The sequence below is a fragment of the Pan paniscus genome, chromosome 14, assembly GCF_029289425.2.
Source record: "Pan paniscus chromosome 14, NHGRI_mPanPan1-v2.0_pri, whole genome shotgun sequence".
Classification (NCBI taxonomy): domain Eukaryota; kingdom Metazoa; phylum Chordata; class Mammalia; order Primates; family Hominidae; genus Pan; species Pan paniscus.
In genome coordinates, this window is record NC_073263.2 from 71713740 (window position 1) to 71730820 (window position 17081).

The 17081-nt window shown below is 33.8% G+C and overlaps 1 long non-coding RNA gene across 3 annotated transcripts in view; it reads left to right on the forward strand.

Annotated features, from left to right (window-relative positions):
• Nucleotides 1–17081, forward strand: part of LOC129393648 (uncharacterized) — a 57509-nt gene that overhangs the window by 28549 nt on the left and 11879 nt on the right. Inside the window, exons 4-5 of one of the 3 annotated variants that reach the window (XR_010109621.1) lie at nucleotides 10914–10987; nucleotides 12707–12789. This is a non-coding gene — a long non-coding RNA (uncharacterized LOC129393648). Of the gene's footprint in view, nucleotides 1–10913; nucleotides 13072–17081 lie in introns of those variants that run through there. The other 2 variants (XR_010109622.1, XR_010109623.1) reach the window with 2 other exon arrangements.

The following is a 17081-nucleotide window of genomic DNA, read 5'->3' on the forward strand; positions in this document are numbered from 1 at the left end:
TTTAAAATTCTGTACATCTATAACTTCACCACATCATATCCAAATTGTATCCTACTTTTTTGCCTTTTATATTAATATTCATAATAAAATTTGTATAATATTAAGTATAATTATTTCATTTAAAAGTATTCACTTAATGGTACTCATGCCACTCATTTGCCCAAGCTAAATCTTACAGTCTTTCCAGTTCTTACAGTTTTAAAATCTCCTCATATTCAGGAAATCATCAAGACCACTAGCAGAACTCCCTTACAGACCTAGACCTCCCACCTCTAGACTCATACATGAGAGAGAGAGAAAGTTTTGCTTTTCTCAAGACACAGTTCTTTTGAGTGCTTCTTTTACTTTCAGCCAAACTTAGTTCCAGTTAATAGGTTTTAATATATACTTAAACAAATTATTATATTAAAAGTAATGAAGTAAAATTATTTCAACTTAAACAGTATAAAATAAACGTTTCGTGGGGAAATGAACAGCACTACTTAAAACTTCAGAACACAAGGCTATTTTACTAGATTTTGTTCAGTTTAATAGAAGGGTGTTCCACCTCACAGACAAGATTCCAGTGTTTAGTTGCGATACTGGCCAGAAGGAGGATCCCTTCTGAGATGTGATCACTGTCAAGAAAGACTTAACACATGAGAGAGATCTGCAATTCCATTGCCAATCATTCAAAGTTCCTTGAAGATCAACAATTTCATCAAGAAAGACTTGTTCTTTGAAATTTAGAATATCCAGAACTTTTCTTACATAATAGCCTATAAACTTCAGTATAAAACAATAATCATTAATAGTCACTGGTTTCTTTAAAAATCTTGTCAAACAATTTTAAAATTCAGCGGAATCGCTCCTTAATGCAATTAAGATGTTTAGCAGCTTTAAGTAGTTATCTTAACATTTCTGTATCTCCAGGGTCAAAGTGTCATATTCATGGCTAGATTTTGTAGCAAGAGCAGCAGTTTATCTATGTGAAACACCTCTTATTGGTTCAGCTTATCTCAATATGTTATTTCTATGCCATGGTGATATTTGCTATGAAAGCACTGATATATTTTAGAAGATATTCTCCATTCATATGGGTCCTTCTAGTTTGGCAGAGCTAAATGGACTTCGTTATTTATATTTCATCTGACAAAATGGAAAAGTTTAGGTGAACTGACATGACCAGATTTTGTTTGTAGTACACTATTTTGATTTGAATTATTATAGATAATTTACATTTCTAAATGCATCTCTAATTCCAAAATGAAGAACTACTGTACCTCAGCAATGATGCTGTTTTTCTGGCTCCAGATCATTTTAAAGCAGGTTTAATAAGGACCCTGAGAATTATCTCAACTGTGATAATTGCTGTGATATTTGCAATAAAATGTTATAAAATAACTACTTAATACTTACTGTATTAGTCAATTCTTACATGGCTATAAAGAACAACCTGAGACTGGATAATTTATGAAAAAAAGAGGTTTAATTGACTCACAGTTCCATGGTCTGTACAGGAAGCATGGCTGGTAAGCCTCAGGAAACTTACAAACAAGGCAGAAAGTGAAGGGGAAGAAAGCACATTTTACCATGGTGGAGCAGGGGATAGAGAGAGCAAAGGGGGAAGTGCTACACACTTTTAAACAACCAGACCTTGAGAGAACTTATTATCACGAGAACAACATGGGGGAAATCCGCCCACGTGATCCAATCACTTTCCACCAAATCCCTCCTCCAACATTGGGGCTTACAATTCAACATGAGATTTGGGTGCCGACACAGAGCCAGACCATATCGCTTGCAATGTTTCCCCCTGTTGTGCTACATCTTGTTTATCAAGACTATTGCAATTTTAGACTTGGCTTTAACAATACATTAAATTTAATTCAGTTACTTGTTGTACCTTCAAGAGATTTTTCAGGCTGGATAGCTCTGATCCTGAAGATAAGACCAGATTTAAATTAAAAAAAAAAAGTTAACTTTCATTACCAAGCTGCTAAAATCTAAATTTTAAATGTTAATTTTTTATCAAATTTGTGTTATTTTCTTTCATTTAAAGCTGAAAATTTTAAAACGCAAAAAATAGGTTCTATTGTCATTGTGTTTTGATCTGGGTTTTATAAACCTATCTCATTATATTTATTCATTCAGAAAATATTTATTGAGTGTCTCAGTTCTAGGTGCTATAGATTTATTAATAAACTCAACAGACACAAATATTTGGCAGTTTTGTTCACAGTCACCAATAATATTCATCATTTCAATATTTAGCTGTTAAAAAAATTAATCACTAATATAGTGTGCATTCCAAAATGAAAGAGGAGAGAGGAAGGGAACATAACTAAATACCAATCTATACTTTCTATATTTATACAAATTTCATACACTAAACAATTATTAGTAATTAGAGGTAACATTTTAACCTTTAATTTAAAACAATGTAAAAATTCATAATGAAGTCCAGTACATGATAATTCTCATTAATAATTTAAATAATTTATACCAAGTAGTTATAGTGGTTGGTTCAATGAAAGACTTATGGGAATGCATGCCTATAATTTATAAGATCTGCCACCCTACCAGCCTTACTGTTTTTCTCATTGGTAATATTCATGAAGTCACTGGTAATTTTACATTTTAAAATATGCAGTATGAATTGCATATATAGTACTTCTTAAATGTCAACACATTTATCTTAAATCATTTATCGAAGTATGAGAAGTACCTATCATATTTTGGTAAATAATACCTTTAGGTTTTTCCTAGTTCTTGGCTCCAGACTAACCATCTTGACCTGTCATTCTAGTTTGTACTTCTGAGACATTCTATAGTCTGTGTCTGATATTCTCTACTATTTCCTCATTTGTCCTTGCATTCAGATTGCCTTTTCTGACTCCCAGCTTCCACGGAGAGATTAACTCTGTTGGCTGCAGCCCTATTCCCAATTCCTTGGCTAGACCCTGGGTCCTTCATGTTAGAAAACCTGGCTTTACTACTACTACTACTACTACTACTACTACTACTACTGCATTTTTTAAAAATATATTATCTTATTTTACTATTTGATGTTATAATTATTATATATATTTCCACACTTCCTCATACTGCTTATCTCTTAAGAATTTATGAATAAAGAATTGATTTTTCAATACATCCTTCCAAAAATTATCTGATGTTGAGTTAGTTGTTCTCTCTTGTGCATTCTCAATCCTCACAAGCCTTTCTCAAACACAATGTTTATCAAAGAAAATTGTAGCAACCAATACACTTAGTGGCATTTCTCACAGAGTTTGAGTGTAGGAAACAGTATTCACTGTATATTAGTCATTTTGCTCCCAATAGAAGGTGCATAACATAAATTATTTAAGTGGATAAATGCTTTATTTTCCTTTATAAAAGTAACTTCTTGCTTCACTGACATTTCTATACAACTATTCTTTACTAGAGTAAGCAAGGAATGAATTCCTAGCTCTATTTTTTAATCACAATTTTTGAAAGTTTTGGATATTTTCAAGGTTTATGATATTTTAATGTAGACATATTATAGATTATAATCTGCTGGAACCTAAACCCATATAGTTCTCCCCATACACCAAAAAATAAAAAATAACACACTCTAACTTTTAAATTTAGTAGCTAGTAATTAGGGCTACAACTCTTCATTAAAAATTTTCTGATTGAATCAAGAAAAAGTCAGAGCCTAATTATTACTCTGCACTAAAAGTAGGAGCAGTGGTAGAAACTGATGGAGTTAGTATATTACAAGTACATACTGAGTCAAACTATGCTAAGTGCTTTGAATTTATTATTTCCATGTGGAAATTATAATAAAATATGACCAAAATGTTCCTCTGTCAACAATAAGTTATTTATTTTTGTATTTTCTGACCATCTTAAAAAGTTACTGGAGTAAGTATTCGATAAATTTGAAGAATTTATTTTTAGTCTTGTAATAACAATGTCCACCCTACTCCTTCACTAGGTGAGCCTATCTGTATCTTAAATACTTTCATTCTGTGTATGCACTGAGTTATTGTAACTAATAATGCCAAAATTTAGGGCATGTGTTTTAAACAATGTGTAGAGTTACTAATTTCACTTCCCCTAGAATTTGCTTACCATAACACACACACACACAAAAAAACTGAGAAGAAATGTTAAAGTCATAAATAAAAGTAATTCAATGGTTCATAGCTATGATAACACTCATAGAATGTCTTCACCCAATTATGTATAACTCAGGAATCCTCTGAATGTGTATTCCTCTTTAGGCACTTTATCTCTTCTGCAGATGAACTTTCTTTGTTTTTCTATGCATGTGGTGAAAAATGGTTTTATATCATTTTCCTGATTTAATGCCCCCTAACCCTGTTTTAGTAATCTCAAATTCAAATTATTTGAAAGAAAAAAAAAAGACACTGAGTGTTCCAGCTTATTCTATGAACTGGTCTTTGTGGGCCAGGTTTCTACTTGAGATCAAATAAGCTATGGTCAGTAGAGACAAGGCTATCTACGATGGACATAGTTGTAGAGGTCCACTCCTGTTTGTGTTGGGATTAGTGATTACAGTGGATAAACTGAGTCTCATTCCTACCATAGTTGAGCCATTTACTTGTAGTCTGAACAATAAAAGACTATATTTAGTTTTTATATTTAGTGATGAGTTTGAAGCCTTGATAAGCCTTCTCAGGCACTGTATTTTCTTGCTGTACATCCTCAAGGCTTCCCTAGTTCTTACAGTAATTTTATGTGAATGGGAAAAAGTTGATCCTTCCTCAAGTTTCTTTGCTCTTATCTGTTAAGACTATCATAACAAATACCTCTTTCTTCATCAATATATTTTACTGCTATCTCCTGGAAATATGTTGTAATAAATATTAAATCTATAGTGTCTATAGTTTGAATAACACCTCCTTACATATTGCACAGTGTTCAACTCGCCCAACTGCATGTGGCACCCCCTACAGATTCTTACCATATATTTTTTGTTTGAGTGGACATTTGGCATAATGAAAGTATTTATAACTGCAAAATATTTTAATCTTTCAAATATATTTTTGGAACATCATTATTTTATGTGTATGGAACTTATTATTTGCAGAATACAAAGGGGATATAGTATTCCCTGGGAAAAAGAAAACTTATAATGCCTTAACTAATCTGTAAGAAATTTATATATACAAATATGTGTGTATATATACATATGTGTGTGTGTACATATATATATTACCATTTCACTCTCTTAACTTTAAAGTGTTGTTATTTTTTTGCCCCACTCAAACTCCAAAAAAACCAGGAAACTGATTATAACATTTTTATTCATTCATCAAAATGGCGAAAACAGTATTCTATTTATAAGGAATACTGGTTATTAAATATTACTTATACTATATTAAAAATAGAATGTTTCAGAAGGTCAGTATGATAAAACCAACACACATATATACATATAATTTTTTTGTTATTGTTGAAACAGAGTTTTTTGCTTTTGTTCCCCAGACTGGAACACAATGGTGGGGTCTCGGCTCACTGCAACTTCCACCTCCCGGGTTCAAGCGATTCGCCTGCCTCAGACTCCCGAGTAGCTGGGAGGACAGGCACACACCACCACACCTGGCTGATTTTTGTATTTTTACAAGAGACAGGGTTTCTCCATGTTGACCAGGCTGGTCTCAAACTCCTGACCTCAGGTGATCCACCTGCCTCGGCCTCCCAAAGTGCTGGGATTACAGGCATGAGCCACCGTGCTTTGAACACATTTTAACATGTACAGAATATGGGTATTTGTGTGTTTCTAGTATAAGTCTGTGAAAGACAAATCTGAATAAAACTTTGTGATAAACAAGTTTATTTATAACTTGGGGTTATGAGTCCACTGGGCTTTAGGCTAATGCTTTTCTTCCAAGGTTCTTAACATTTCATTTGCATTTAAAATTGTTATTAATTTACCTTTAAAGGGGTAGAGATTGTCACCTCTTTTTATAACGCTGAATACAGTTGATTCAAAACCTTTCCCTCAGGAAGGATGTAGATTTTCTTTAAGTCCTCATTAGAGCTATGTTTTAGCAATTGTGTAGTATGATGTTTGTATTACCTTATATGTGTTAGCCTGCAAGGTGTGCCCTCAAACTTTCTTTGTATGTCTATGGCTTCATAACTGCACCATGGAAATAGTAATTACTTGTTGTAATCACCATTAGACAGTGTTCTTGACTAACTAGATAGCATAGATCTTAGGAGAAAAGTCCTTTATATTCTGTACCAGATTATCTTGCCAACTTTTGATTTTTTTTTGGAGAAGAATACTTATAAAGGCAACCAATATGAATAGATACTACACTGCAATGTAAATTCATAAATGCGGCCGGCTGCAGGGCTCATGCCTGTAATCCCAGCACTTTGGGAGCCCGAGGCGGGAGGATCACCTGAGGTCGGGATTTTGAGACCAGCCTGACCAACATGGAGAAACCTCCTCTCTACTAAAAATACAAAATTAGTCTGGTGTGGTGGCACACGCCTGTAATCCTAGTTACTCAGGAGGCTGAGGCAGGAGAATCCCTTGAACCCGGGAGGCAGAGGTTGCCGTGAGCCGAGATCGCGCCATTGCACTCCAGCAACAACAGTGAAACTCCGTCTAAAAAAAAAAAAAAATCGTAAATGTACATGACATTTACAAATACAGAATGTTCATGTTACTACATTTAATCTCCTTCTAAATAGTTTACCAACTTGCTGATAAAATAATTAAAACAAGTTTGCATTTGAAATATTAGATTCTATTTTTCTATTTACATCCTTCTTTTTCATGTTCTTGGATTTAATCTAAATTTCCTCAAGTGAATTTCCCTCTCCTTTTCCTTTCCTCTAAAATGCTTGTTGCCCTGAGGTATCACCCAGAGGAATTTACCTATTGATGATGATGAGAGTCTTCTTTCAAATTTGAAGCATCAGTAATAAATCTAAAAAAAAAAAAAGGTACTGAGTTTATTTAAATTAGTTCCTTATTATAAACTGATTTCTCTACCTCTGCTGGTGTTCTGTGCTCACGTCAAATGAAAATTAAGGTTTTTTTCCTTACCATGATATATATACTTTCTGCAAATTTGAAATAAGTTCATGCATAAGTGAGGCTAATTATATTATCTTAGTGTACCTATGTGTGTACCTGTATGTGTGTACCTGTGCTTAATTAGAGAGAACTTAGGTTGAGCAGTGGGTACCTCACCTCTGTTTTATATTTTCTGCACATAAATGTTTTTTACTATATTGCAGCAAATCTAAATAATACATATACTACTGGAACTCTATGAAGATTTTTATGGCAGAATTCGTGTTTAAGTGCTTGATCTCTCTAGAAATAAGTTTTTATATTGGAAGACTTCCATTTAAGTTTGGGAGTATGGAAATTAGTTATTTTTCACAAAGTGTGTTGACATGGAAATTCATAGCTATATTTTAAAATGATTTAATGATATATTGAGAAGATTAAAATAAATTCTTATTTACGAATTTTGTTTTTATGTATAGCCAAAGTGGTATGTAAATTAAAAGATTAGATCATTTGATTCTATACCTTTATTGGTTTTAATCAGAAAATAAAACTGTCACAGAATGGTTTTGGGAAAATAAATTGGGACTACTGTGGTGAAGCATATAATCCAGTGTCTGACACAAAATCTTGGTAAATATTAAATTTTAATATTTTTATTTTTCTTATTGCCCAGAAATATTTGTCTGTGTGGCTTTCACATTCTTCATCCCATTATCAAAATGGCTTATCACATATGCACTGTCTCTTATTAAGTACAATTTTCTCCATCCGTTTACATTTCGCATAAAAACTTCCCATTTCATAGGTTACCTGGAAATTCTCCCTCTTTGTGTGACCTGTAATGTGGCTCTAATTGTCATTACTAATTTTTTGAACTTCTCTAATTTTACATATATCACCTGTTTTTTGTCCTAGTAACCTAGTTGAGTAATTATTTTTCTTATTTTTATTTTCTGAATAGAAGTTGCAAAGTGTCTATTCATTTTTATACCCAATAACCTGGCATAGAGTCCAATATGTAATATTCAACTGAATTCAATCAATGTTTTCAGTATGTATGCAAATGGGATACTTCTTTTTGTTGAGTTTTAAGAGTTCTTTTTATATTTTTAGATAAGAGTCCTTTAATATATCTTTCCCAAATGTTTTCTACTAGTCTGTGCCTTGTCTTTTTATTCTCTGGCAATGTCATTCTCATAGCAGAAATTTTTAATTATAATGAAATTCATCTTATCAATTTATTATTTCATGGATTGTGCCTTTGGTATTGCTAAAAAGACATCACCAAACTTAAATCATCTAAGTGACCCTCTCCTATGTTTTCTTCCAGCAATTTAATAGTTTTCCACCTTACATTTAGATCTGTGATACATTTAGATTTATTTTTTCAAGGGTATAGTATTGCCTTGTTTTTGGCTAGGTAGATTTGTAAACAAAATTTCTAAGTGTGTAATCCAATTTCTTTCTATGTCAAGGTGTCACACCTTGCCTAAAAAGTGTTGTAGGCCTAACATGTAAGTCTTTAATCCATCTTGAATTAATTTTTGTATAAGGTGTAAGGAAGGGATCCAGTTTCAGCTTTCTACATATGGCTAGACAGTTTTCCCAGCACCATTTATTAAATAGGGAATCCTTTCCCTATTTCTTGTTTTTGTTAGGTTTGTCAAAGATCAGATGGTTGTAGGTATGCGGCATTATTTCTGAGGGCTCTGTTCTGTTCCATTGATCTATATTTCTGTTTTGGTACCAGTACCATGCTGTTTTGGTTACTGTAGCCTTGTAGTATAGTTTCAAGTCAGGTAGCGTGATGACTCTGGCTTTGTTCTTTTGGCTTAGGATTGACTTGGTGATGCGGGCTCTTTTTTGGTTCCATATGAACTTTAAAGTAGTTTTTTCCAATTCTGTGAAGAAAGTCACTGGTAGCTTGATGGGGATGGCATTGAATCTATAAATTACCTTGGGCAGTATGGCCATTTTCACGATATTGATTCTTCCTACCCATGAGCATGGAATGTTCTTCCATTTCTTTGTATCTTCTTTTATTTCATTGAGCAATGGTTTGTAGTTCTCCTTGAAGAGGTCCTTCCCATCCCTTGTAAGTTGGATTCCTAGGTATTTTATTCTTTTTGAAGCAATTGTGAATGGTAGTTCACTCATGATTTGGCTCTCTGTTTGTCTGTTATTGTTGTATAAGAATGCTTGTGATTTTTGTACATTGATTTTGTATCCTGAGACTTTGCTGAAGTTGCTTCTCAGCTTAAGGAGATTTTGGGCTGAGACAATGGGGTTTTCAAGATATACAATCATGTCATCTGCAAACCATAAAAACCCTAGAAGAAAACCTAGGCAATACCATTCAGGACATAGGCATGGGCAAGGACTTCATGTCTAAAACACCAAAAGCAATGGCAACAAAAGCCAAAATTGATAAATGGGATCTAATTAAACTAAAGAGCTTCTGCACAGCAAAAGAAACTACCATCAGAGTGAACAGGCAACCTACAAAATGGGAGAAAATTTTCACAACCTACTCATCTGACAAAGGGCTAATATCCAGAATCTACAATGAACTCAAACAAATTTACAAGAAAAAAACAAACAACCCCATCAAAAAGTGGGCGAAGGATATGAACAGACACTTCTCAAAAGAAGACATTTATGCAGCCAAAAAACACATGAAAAAATGCTCATCATCACTGGCCATCAGAGAAATGCAAATCAAAACCACAATGAGATACCATCTCACACCAGTTAGAATGGCGATCATTAAAAAGTCAGGAAACAACAGGTGCTGGAGAGGATGTGGAGAAATAGGAACACTTTTACACTGTTGGTGGGACTGTAAACTAGTTCAACCATTGTGGAATTCAGTGTGGCGATTCTTCAGGGATCTAGAACTAGAAATACCATTTGACCCAGCCATCCCATTACTGGGAAATACTCAAAGGGCTATAAATCATGCTGCTATAAAGACACATGCACACGTATGTTTATTGTGTCACTATTCACAATAGCAAAGACTTGGAACCAACCCAAATGTCCAACAACGATAGACTGGATTAAGAAAATGTAGCACATATACACCAGGGAATACTATGCAGCCATAAAAAATGATGAGTTCATGTCCTTTGTAGGGACATGGATGAAACTGGAAACCATCATTCTCAGCAAACTATCACAAGGACAAAAAACCAAACACTGCATGTTCTCACTCATAGGTGGGAATTGAACAATGAGAACACATGGACACAGGAAGGGGAACATCACACTCTGGGAACTGTTGTGGGGTCGGGGGAGGGAGGAGGGATAGCATTAGCAGATATACCTAATGCTAAATGACAAGTTAATGGGTGCAGCACACCAGCATGGCACATGTATACATATGTAACTAACGTGCACATTGTGCACATGTACCCTAAAACTTAAAGTATAAAAATAATGAAATTTTAAAAAAAGTGTCATAGACATAATATATCTTGATGTTAGTAAGACATGTTTATTAAGTCTAAAATACAGTATTTTCAATGATTTTTCATATAAAATTAAGTATGTGTTTTGGCAAATGGGAATGACTGTGTTGTGTGCCTTCTTTTGGATATGTTTCTGAAAAACTACAAGTGGATTCCAGAAGAGTGAAAATAAGCAAGTCAAAATGCAATGTATTGTCTGAAGACAATGAATTATATAAAGATAATACAACTAACTTCGAAAAGGGACTTGCGTTCTAGAAAAGAAATATTGTTCACTGTTTTAAAAACTAATATAAGAATGCTAGTTAAACTTTCCATGATGTGAATTTATAAAACCTGCCAAAGTTATAGAGAAAATAAGTATAATTTGAAAGGACTTTGACTAATTGGAATTTTCTTTTTTTTCCTAGTTCTATATCTGGATAAAGTGCGAAGGAGCTTAAATCTGTTGAAACCCAAAATTTGCCTCCATTTAATGGCTTAGGTGAGTCTGTCATTATATAGATGGAGCATATGTTACTCTCTTCAGTGTTTTCTTCACTGCCAATCCTGTTTCAAATTGTATGAGTGATCGAAATTGAGCCCGATGACATTCTAATCAAGAGAAAAGAAGTATATATGGTGCCCAATTACCTGAATCAAATTGAATTATTTACTCATTTATTCTTCCTTATGTTTCAAAAATAAAGATGTCATTAATCCAGATTTTAAATATCAGAATGTATTATATAACATTTCAGTAGTAAACCAACAAATATCTGAGACAGGTCTCTACCAAGTTAGAGGTTTATTTTGCCAAGATTAAGGACCATGGCCTGTGACACAGCCTCGGGAGGTCCTGAGAACATGTGCCCAAGATGATACAGCCTCGGAAGGTTCTAAGAACATGTGCCCAAGATGGCTGGGATACAGTTTGATTTTATACATTTTATGGAGACAGAAATTACAGGCAAAACATAATACATGTAAAGCATATATTCATTTGGCCCAGAAAGGTGGAACATCTTGAAGCGGTGGCTTCCAGGTCATAGATGGATTCAGATTTCTGATTGGCAGTTGGTTGAAGGAGTTAAGCTCTGTCTGAAGAGTTGAAGTCAGCTTGAGTTAAGGTAAGACTGGAAGAGAGTTGTGGAAGCCAAGGTTCTTATCATGTGAAGGAAGCCTCCAGGTAGCAGGCTTCAGATAGAATAGAGGGTGAATGTCTCTTATCTGACCTTAGAAGATGTCAGACTCTTATTGAAATCTTTTATGGATCACGAAAAGACCTGGAAAGGGAAGGGGATTCTCTACAGAGTATAAAATTTCCCCACAAAAGATGGCTTTGCAGGGCCATTTCAAAATACGTCAGTGAAATACACTTTGTTGTAAAATACTTTGATTTCCTTTAGGGCCTGTTATCCATCAAGAGTCGGGTTGGACTTGGCATCTTATTAATACAACGAATCTCTTCTGTCAGTCTTAGGATCTCTCTTTTAATGTTAATATTGTTCAGTTTTGTTGAAACTCCAAAAGAGAAAGGATATGAGGCATGTTCAACACCACCTGTCTCATTGTGGCCTGAATTAATTTTTCAGGTTTCTTAAGAATCTCCTAGGCTGAGAGATGGGTCCACTCAATAAGATGGAAGGGGGTATAATTTTAATTTAGATTCATAAATAAAAAGAAAAATTATTTTCCTACATTCCTTTTTCTCTAATAATATTTTTATTTTGTTTTACCATTTGAAATTCTATGGTCAAAAATTTCGTAAACTAAAATTTCTCCTGAGATTCATTTTAGAAGAATTTTCTAGGCAAGTGTTTTTAGTCTCTATCAAGAATTTGTAGCTGTTTTTATTATTTAAGAAAACAAGCAAATGAAAATATGTGATCTTTAAGGGCCAATATAATATTTTATTCTATCAATAGGCTTATGCAGAACCGATTTTGGTAAAGATTACAGCAGGGTATAGTTTTAGAATTTCTGTCTCAAATGCAAGTTGGAATAACATTCTATAATTTGCTTTTAATACACACACTTAAAGAATGTAAATATTAATCTCAACTAATAAAAGAATGAAAAGAACATATTTTTCTTAGATGCTTTTCTTCAGAAACATGAAAAACCCTCACACTAGTTTTTGGTCTGAATTAGAGATAGTCTATTTAATGTTGATGCCACTGTGTGAACATTTTAGAATAATTTAATATTAATTGTTTTGCAGTTTCTTCTGTCTAATGGTAACTGGAATTTCCCTTTCTAATTGTGTATTGAAGAATGAGAACGACTCATGTTTAAGTGTTAGATGTAAGTCATTTCATAATTATTCGTGCACTTCAAAAACAACAAAAATAAAATCAAAATCATAGATTATATGGAAAGCTCAATTCAAAATTTGTAAAACGTAGCATTTTGTTGCATTTTATAGGAAAACATAGGATTGTAATAACATTAAATTATGTATATATTTTTACTCTTCTTTAAATGAAATTTAGAGACATCGTCAATCATTAAGTTGCATTTAGTGAGGTGTTAACAGAAATTAATTCATTGTAAACATAATAATAAAATGAATGGAGCAGAATTGCCAAAGAAACTGTTTCCTGGAATCCTTATTTTACACACATAATACGAAAATAGCTATAAAAATGTTGATTTTATAATATTGTGTCATAACTATAGACTAGCAGTCAGAAGACATTTACTTAAATATTTACTGAATATCACTATTATCATGATCCATAATAGATTAGCAGTAGGCAATCTGGAATAACAACAGCATGCCGTCGGGGAAAAGGCTGGAAATCTTTCAGCTACTGCTGGGGCTAGGGACATTATCTGACTAAAATTTGGCATGCAAGGAATGATTAGCCATTCCAATTAAAACAACCACTGTGGGTATTAGTGAGGGTTGAAGGATACATCAAATAAACAAACAAAAACTTTTTTTTCCTTGTGGAGACTATTGCTTATGTCAGTTAAAAAAAAAGAAATTAAAGAGGAAACAATGAAGGCAGAGAGGAAGTGAGGAAGGAAGAAATAGTTTTCCTAATACAGAATTCCTGAACTAGACAGACTTTCTTATCTTCTCACAGACAACCTTCTATGGCTTCTATAGGAACATCTCAGGTCTTCCCTTAAACACGAGTGATGTTAAGAACAGAGAAAAAGGGACACTTTCTGCAGTAGCTAAGCTCCCAAGTAAAAGAAGAATTGAAAGAGCAGAACCATTCTTGCCAGCCTTCCTATCCTAAATTCATATTCAATGAAGTTACTCCTCCTATTCATGAGTGAGGAAGTGACAGAGAAGGGCTAAGACTACCATGATAATGGATGGGCCTACTCAAGGAAGATAATATCAAGAGTGGAGATTGTTTTCCCCAATAACTTCTCTATTCTAAGAGGAAGTATGGTCAAGTTTGTTTGAAGACAGTGATGAACTTGGGTTTGAACAAGGGTAACAACAATTGCCTAGGAATATATTACAGGGTGTAACAAGAAAGACTTCATGAACTTTCCAGGCTTGCATGTCTATAATTGAAGATGTTAGACCAGAAAGAGATTATAGTTTTCTATGTGTAAGGTAGGAGACTGCAGGCTACTGAAAAATGATGTAGACCCAGCTCCCAATGTCTGGGTATATATACTCTAGGAGAAGTGGTAAGACATGAAACAGACATTCCTTCTCTCTAAATTGACTTTGGCCCAATTTGATGTAAATACTCTAGTGTCTGTTGAAAGGCCTAATAAGCACATCTTTCTAAAGTAATTACTGACTCCTCTAGGAAGTATTTAGTGATTCCTCTTTGAGCTCACACATTGATGGAGTATATTTCTACTACAGGAGTTATCAAATTATAACACTACATTGCACACTATTCACCTGGGTGCAAAGCCATGCTTCACTACCACAAAACTTGTCGTATTCATTTTATTTAAAAAATTATGTGCATTTCACATTAAAAGAAAGAAAAATAGAGTTGGCATTTTACTAAGTTGCTCAAAGAAGGTTCGTGGCAAAGCAGGCATTGGCACTATATTTTTTAAAAAATCAGCTTTAGCAAGGTGTGATTGATACTCAAAAATCTGCACATATTTAGTGTATACAATTTGATGAGTTTGGACATGTGCTTGCACTGGTGAAACCATCGCTACAGTCAAGGTAATAAATATATCTATCATTTCCAAACACTTGCTTGGGCTTGTTTTTTTACTTTTGTTTGTTGTTGCTGTAAAAGCACAACATGAGAGCTACACTTTTAAATTTTTCAGTGCACAATACAGTATTATTAACTTACAGACACCATGTTGAACAGCAGATCTCCAGAAATTATTTATCTTGTATAACTGAAACTTTCTATACATTGCACAATTCTTCATTTCTTCTTCCACCCTTCCCCTGGCAACTGACATTCTATTATCTGCTTCTGAGTTAGACTATTTAAGGTATCTAAAAGAAATCATACAGTATTTGTCTTTCTGTGACTGGCTTATTTCACACAACATAATATCCCCCAGGTTCATCTATTTTTGCTGTAAATGGGGCTATATATTCCTTTGGAGAGAAAAATGAACGTATAGAGAAGAAGGAAGTAAAGGCACAAGAAACAGCTTGAACAAAAAGATAGGAAGGTTAGTTGCAAGTCAATAATCTGTAGAAAATTACAAGATATTCAAGATGATTACTACATAAGTTCAAATGTAAAACAAAAAAGAAAACCAGCAATAGACAGCTTTGAATGTCAAGCTAAGAAATAGGGTAACATATACTTTAGTTAATTGGAAGTCACTGAATAGGAGGGAGAGATGATTAAAGTTGTATTTCAACAATAATTTAATTTTATATATGTTTTAGAAGTCGTGTGTAATAATTCCAGTGAAGAGTAATAACAACCTGAATTAGTGGATTTGTTAGAACTCTAGGCATGGTGATCACTGGAATGGTAAACATAGAATCATTTTGAGATATATTATTGAGGTAAAATCAGTAAATATAACATTAATTGATCATTTCACTCATCAGTTTAAAACCCTTCAATGGTTTTCACCTGCTACACTTAGCATACATTTTATAATCTTTATCTTGACCTACAAAATCCTTAATAACTTAAACCTTTCTTCCCTGTTTCCCTCCTGTCATCTTATGTCACTTACTTCTGCCCTTTATGCACTGCTCCATTCATAATAATTTCCTTATAACTTCTCTAAAGCTCTTAGTTTCTTTTCCCTAAGTGCTTTCACTGAGACAATAAATTCACACGGGATGCTCCTGTTTCTTTCCACCTAGCCAATTTCTACATATTCTTGAAGTTTCAACTTGAAGTCTCAGAAAGGACTCTCTGAGCTTCCCATCTAAGTACCCTATACTTTGACCTTTTAGCACTATTTATGTTTTCTTTATAGCATCTATCCCAGCTGTACACTCTGTACCTGTGTGTGTGTGTATATATACACATATATGTATACATATACACATATATACATACAAGTATACATATATACACATATGTACATATATGTATATATGTATATGTATACATGTGTGCATATATGTATACATATATGCACATCTATATACACACACGTGTATATGTGTGTGTTTAATTGTTGTATTGAAGTTATTTGGGTCTCCCTTTGCTCCTATAGCACCATTGATGTAGGGCTTTTTTTCATTTAATTCATCATGCATGATGCCCCTATGCCTAGTGTAGCACCTGGCATGGAGGAGATGATCAATAAATGTCTTATGATAAACAAGTGAGATTAAGGAAGCCTCTCACGTCTTTTAATTTAGCAGTAGTTATTATCTCTGTTTCAAATATTCTGGGTTTCATCTCCAGAAGTGATTATTTATCATTGAGTAGTCAAAAAGATTAAGAAGTTGATTTATTTATGTATTTTCATATTATTTACTCATTTATTTTTCCCAGCAGCATAGTAGTCCGTTTTATATGGAGTCAAAGGCAGAGATTACTAGATTACTAAGCACATGCAAACAAAGAAAAGGGAAAACCAACCAATAACCACATTTATAAAATAATATGAAGGAACCTAATCAGAAGTCATAAGAAGGAGAAATAGAGAGTTAGAGAATGAATAAGAAAAAACTGTGTGTGTGTGTGTGTGTGTGTGTGTGTGTGTGTGTGTGTGTGTGTGTGTGTAGACTGTTATAAGGCATATTAATACCTAAGAGAGATGTAGACAGGGAGAGAAAGAAAAAAAGTACATTTTATGACAATATTTAAGTGAGTTCAGCACATCTCTGAGAGCAGAGACGTTACTGGAAATTAGTAGCTAAAGAGTGAATGGAGTAGGCAAGCATGTAATGTAATACAATTTTTTGGCATCCTTTTTGTCAGAAGGGAGATAAAACTTGAAATCATATTGAAAACGATCCTGTCTGGGTGCAGTGGCTCACGCCTATAATCCTAGCACTTTGGGAGGCTGAGGCAGGCAGATCATGAGGTCAGGAGTTTGAGACCAGTCTGGCCAACATAGTGAAACCCCATCTCTAATAAAAATACAAAAAAACTTAGCCAGGCATGGCAGTGTGCGCCTGTGATCCTAGTTATTCGGGAGGCTGAGGCAGGAGAATCGCA